This window comes from Lucilia sericata, unplaced genomic scaffold (assembly GCF_015586225.1).
Source record: "Lucilia sericata isolate MDLA Ls3-8-SP2 unplaced genomic scaffold, ASM1558622v1 Contig000395F_arrow, whole genome shotgun sequence".
In the NCBI taxonomy this organism is placed as follows: domain Eukaryota; kingdom Metazoa; phylum Arthropoda; class Insecta; order Diptera; family Calliphoridae; genus Lucilia; species Lucilia sericata.
Genome location: NW_023994413.1, coordinates 317,909 through 324,639, shown reverse-complemented (window position 1 = coordinate 324,639; position 6,731 = coordinate 317,909).

Genomic DNA, 6,731 nt, shown 5'->3' with positions numbered 1-6,731 from the left:
TTCATGCGCGAATTTGGCCTAGTATGGTGAACCAATGGGCTGCACAAAATCTCTACAATATGGTCGAAGTGCATTGTGTCCTTAACGTCTATTCTAAGGAATTAAGGTCATCAACATTGGTCAATTTTTTCAGTTTTTAGGAATATCTCGAATATTAATGGTATAAAATATTGTTTTGTTAATGGTAAACATTGTTTTTTTATTTTAAACTTATTTATTGATTAAATAAAATAAAAACTAAAAAACTGTATAAATTGTAAAAAACTTTTTTATTGGAATAAAACTTGAAAACTTTTTTGAATCTCAAAAAACTTGCAAAAAAAGGGAAAACTTGACATATGGTAACACTGCTTCTAAGGGCAAACTCCAAAAAAATTGAAATTATTCAGAAGTTAAAGCTTCCGACGACGCAAAAACAAAAAAAGTCATTTTTGGGTATTACTGGATTTTTTCGAAAATTCATAAAAGACTATTCTAAAATAGCTTTCCCAATAATAAAATATTTAAAGAAAAATACAAGAATTAATGAAAGAGACCCCAATTATATTGTAGCTTTTGAAAAATTAAAGGAAATTATAACAAATCCTCCTATTCTGAGGTACCCCGATTATAAAAAGCGCTTTAAGCTAATCACAGACGCAAGTAGTTACTCGATTGGTGCAGTTTTAACCCAGGAAGGTCATCCAATTTCCTTTGCTTCGCGAACATTGACCAATCATGAACAAAACTACTCCACTATCGAAAAAGAATTATTAGCGATAGTGTGGGGGGTGAAATATTTTAGACCTTATATTTTTGGAAGAGAATTTGATCTGCAAACAGATCATCAGCCACTAAAGTTGTTACAGGCAAAATATTCGGGTAAAGATATTAATCCCCGATTGCAACGATGGTTAGTGCAGTTAGGAGAATACAATGCGAAAATTGATTATATTCCAGGGAAAGAAAATAAAATAGCCGACTTCCTCAGTCGAATTGATTGTGAGAAATGTGAAATAAACTTAGTTGATTCCGAAAATTTGGAATTCACTTTAGACGATTTTTTTAGGATCAAAAATATTAATGTAGGAGAAAACAGGAAACAATCAAATGCATCTTTAGTGGTACATACAGATCATTCTCAAGGAGAAAATCAGTCAGATAACGGTGAAACTATTCATTCACAAGAAGAAGATTTTAATGATCACATTCTCATTCTTGATACAATTGTAAATCATTTTAAATACCAAATAATTTTAACAGAAACTAAGAAAACTGAAATGGAAATAATTTTTAATAAGAAACGACTTTTTATAGATTTGCATGATATTGAGACTACTAATGTTATTAATATAGTCCAAAGACATATTGGTAAAGGAAAAATCGCAATATTTTCTGAGCTCAATGATCACCAATTCAATAAATTACAACAAATTTTAGTAGATTCATATTTTGGTATTGAGGTTAAATGTAGCTATTTTGCTAAGGACATTGAAGACGAAGATAAACTAAGGAAACAAATATCACTTTTTCATAAAAATGAAGTGGGTCATGCAGGAATTATACCGACTTATGAGGGGATAAAACATAAAATATATAACCCACAACTAAAAACAAAGATACATGAGATAATTAATAAATGTGAAATATGCTCCGGAGGGAAGTATGATCGCAATCCGATCAAGCCTAAGTTTCACGTCACAGAAACGCCAACTTCAGTTAATGAAATCGTTCATGTTGATACGTATGTGAATGGTAAGCACTCATTTATAATATTCATTGATAAATTCTCAAAACATGCCGTAGGTTTTTATTTGCCAGATAGATTATAAGCAAAATAAACGAATTTTTAGCAATAAAAGGCCCAGTCAAAAAGTTTGTTTTTGACAATGAATTTAATTCAAAAAACGTAAAGGATTTTTTGACACAAGAGAAACCCAATAGTCATACCGGAAATTCTGATATAGAACGTCTTAATAATACCTTGACTGATAAAACACAAATGACAAAAGTTATAAAATTTTATAATAACACAGTACACAGTACTATAAAATGTACTCCTTTTGACGTAATAAATGGTACCATTAATAACGAACTTATCAGAAGTAGACTAGAAAGTAAAAAAAATCACAGAAGGAATGAAAACAGGATTCATTAAAAATTATAAAAGTCTAAGGCATAAAGATGAACTGAAGTTCATTAAACGCAATTTAGTGAATATTCATGAAACCAACATTAAAAGGCCGTTCAAATTTGCAAGTTTTAGCGATTGTAATAGTCATAACAGTACAGAGAAGATGAACACTAATAATGATGACAATTTAAAATTTCAGGTGCTTGTAATGATGCTCTTGCTAATGGTGAGCATTCAACCCAACTAAGCGGATCTGCAGGTAAATTCTGTCACAGAGAGTGTTGTATTCATCAAGTTTAGAATGGGCGAAGTGGAAATTGTCAACAAAACAACTACTCTTGTACATGTCATAAACATAGTCGAAATAGAAGACATATTAAATCAAATAAAGGGAAATATAAACATTTGCTTTTACATGAAGAGATAATTTTACAAAACGAAATTAAATTGATAGAATCTAAAATGAAAACTTTAAGGCCAACTCAAAATAGAAACGAAGAGGTTTGATTAATGCAGGAGGAAGGTTCTACAAATGGCTCTTTGGGACAATGGACGATGAAGACAGACAAGAGATTCTGGAACACCTTTCCATCATTGATCAAAATTCACACAATTCCATTGAAACTTTAAATAGACAAGTGATAATAAATAATTCCTTAACCAAATCATTACATTCTCTGAAAGCTGTAGTGGAAAACGACACAAAAGAAATGAATGAGTTTTTAAAGGAGGTCAGGAATACCAATAATGAGGTGGTGAAAGAAATAATTTACTTGGACCTACTAACAAAACTTGGACCAACTAACAAAACTAAAAACATAAAATAGATACGATTCAAGATAATATAGTTTCAGCAAAAAGTGGTATTATACACCCAAGTATGTTTACTACTTGGTTTGATTTTTATAAGTTGAAAATGTTGAAAGTATGGATAATGTCTTACAGTGAGCACTCACTGATTATGGCAGTATTGATTCCAGACAATTACATTAAGACTGACTTAAAGATGATTACCCCTATTCCAAACAAACACAAATTTGAAATAGATGCGAACAACGAATACGTAATCGAACTTGATAACAAAACTTTTACATACCAAGAAAATATACCTTTAAGAATATATATATATATATATATATATATATATATATAGATATATATATATATATATATATATATATATATATATATATATATAAATATATATATCTATATATATATATATACATACATATATATATATATATATATATATATATATATATATATATATATATATATATATATATATATATATGATGAAACTCAAAATAATACGGTTCTAAATACTGAGGGTATTATATAGAACTACCGTGTTGATAATAAATCCAACTCAGGAGTTGAAGAACATTCTGAATTACAAAACTAATAACATACTTATTATAAGACAGAAATACAAATTTGTAAAAAACTAAAGAAAAATTATGCAACAAATTTATTATGCAAAAATTACATACTAATGATTTTAAGGATTACAATTAAGTGATTTTATATATGTACTTTTATATTTAGATAAGAAAATATTTTTAAACTGTTAAAATGATAATACTGAAGAAATCCAGAGTATTTCAAACATTTATCTTGATTCTGTTTTGATACAGTTTTATTTCATTTATTTCGCGACATTTATAAGTTTTTTTTATTATTAAAAGTAATAAAAATAAAAAATAAGAAAAATGTATGCAATAAGCTGAAAAAAATAATATATAAAATTTTAAATGATTTAATTGTCGAAATCCAGGAGTATTTCAGTCAAGGGATGGAGGAGTTACATTCTGATCCCCATAATTAATTCTGATGGCTAGAAAGTGTAGGGAAATTTAATAGTTTTAAATTACACTTTTTGTTTATTTTCCCACACTTTGCTAGACAGCAACGTAAGCATAACGTTGCTTAGCTTAATTTAAATAAAAATTAAATATTAAGTTTTTTAGTCTTAAGATTCAAATAAATAAAAGAGGATGTTCTGAAGAACACCAGAAAATAAAAATGATAATTTTATTTTTTATTTAAATAAAAAAACAAGATACGTAAGTCGCGCAATAAAATAGCTAAGCAGTGGTGCAGTGAATGGAACATTTGACTAACAAACCGAAGTCCCTGGTTCGTATTCTAGCTGTCTCTTTCTATTGTTAAAAACAGAACAACTTACTCAACAACTGTTTTGTAAGAGAAATTGCAAGTACTTCTTTAACTACCTATTTGTAAGCGAGCGTAGAAGTACTTGCCTCCAATGACATCACCGTGTTAAAATAATGACTCAAAATGGTAATTAAGAAATAGTGCAAAGAGGTTTTATTAGCTTTTTAACTCATTACTTTTCAATGTAAGTTTTTCCTGGGAAAATACACAACGCAATGAATAAGCAGTGTTGTTGTTGTTGCTTATTTATCAAAGCATGAAAAAAAATTTTCTTTTTTATGAAATTTTCAGAGGTTGTCTCCGATATTTATGCTCATATCTCCGTTATTTATGGACCGATTTTGCTGATTTTAAATAGCGATCTTCCCGAAAGCATGCCTAACAGAATTATTGAAGATTCGGATCTCGCCGATATCTGGGGTCCTGTAAAAACTGATTTCAACAAACATACAGACGGACATGGCTTAATCGACTCCGCTATCTATAAGTATTCAGAATATATATACTTTATAGGTTCGGAAGATTATATTTTGGTAATTACAAACGGAAAGACAAACTTATATATACCCTTCTCACGAAGATGAAGGGTATAATAAGTGTTATACAAACCGAAACATTTCTATCAAATTTTACGACAATCGGTCCATAATATATGGCTGTGCTGTGCCGAATCTCATATACCCACCATATGATGATGAATACAGTATACAACGCATTAATCCACTGCTGATTCCAAAAGATTCTTATCACCCAACACTTGAAATTACTGCATCCATTAAATTGCATTTGCCTGAATTTCGTACTCTCAACTGAAAAGTTATATCATCCATATAGAATTTTAAATCCACATAACTTTGATTTAATTCTTAATCAATTTTATGATGGCTTATTTAAATGCTTTAAAGTATGTATTCCTATGGTAAAAAGAACAATTCATAATGGTCCACCCTGGAACACGAAACAACTTTCAAGCCTGAAAAATGTGAAAAAAACATTATAAGAAATCTGGTCTACCTATTGACTACGCTAGATATTCAATATCCAGATCAGCATACAACTTGGCTCACACACAATGTTACAATAACTATATTCTTAAAGTAAAGGCAAATTTCAAAAGTAATCCGAAATCCTTCTATCAGTTTGTCAATGATGAAACTTGATGACAAAGAATCCTCAAAATATTCGGAGATTTGTGACATGTTTCCTGATTTCTTTTCCTCGTATTCCAACAAGTGACGACTCAAATTAATTGTCCATAATTACATTCATCCACTGTATTGAAAGTTATACAAAAGTTAAAATTTTTGGATAAATGTGGTCCCGACGGTGTACCTAGTTGTATTCTTCGAAACTGTTTACACCAACATGTTCTGCCGTTAACATATCAATTTAATGCATCACTTTCTATTGGTTATTTTCCTGATTCTTGGAAAAAATCATACATTATTCCTTTGTTCAAATCGGGTGTCAGATCCAACATTCCTAATTATAGAGGTATAGTTAAATTAAGTGTTATACCTAAACTCTTTGAGAATATTGTCACTGAAACCCTATCACAACAAGCTGCGACAGTCCTATCTCCATTCCAGCACGGATTTAGAAAAGGATTTTCTACTACCACTAATCTATTGGAATTTACTACTTCAGTGATTACATCATTTTGTTCCGGTTTACAAACTGATACTATCTATACGGATTTCAGTAAAGCATTCGATAAAGTTAATCATGAGCTTCTAATTTATAAGTTATAGAAGCTTGGACTTTCATCAATATTTCTTAAATGTATTTCAACATATCTTAAAAATAGATATCAATGTGTATTATTCAGAAACTGTACTCGAAAGCTATTCAAGTTATATCTGGAGTCCCACAAGGTAGCCATCTTGGTCCAATATTATTCCTAATATTTATTAATGATCTTCCTTCTTGCATTAAGAATTCCAAAATATTAATGTACGCCGATGACGTTAAGCTATTCCTAAGCTTAAATCACTCCAACCAATGTTCCTTACTTCAAGCAGATCTTGAAAATTTCAGCAAATGGTGCAATAATAATTTAATGGATCTGAATTTAAAAAAGTGTAAGCAAATGACATTCTACAGACGAAGTCCAGTACTCTGTAGATATTCGATTTATGGGTATCATCTTGATAATGTTGATGTTTTTCTTGATCTAGGCGTACTACTTGATAACAAATTAAATTTCAATTCTCATATTTCGCAAATTATTAATAAAGCTAAAGGCGTGTTTGGTTTCATCAAACGCTGGGAAAAAGAATATGTCATAAAGCAATTGTTCACATCTCTTGTGAGACTAGTTTTGGAATATGCGTCTGTTGTTTGGAATCCACAATACGAAATCCATATAAAGAGAATTGAATCCGTCCAAAACAACTTCTTTTATTTTGTCTCCGCAATCTACCTTGGAATCCCAATA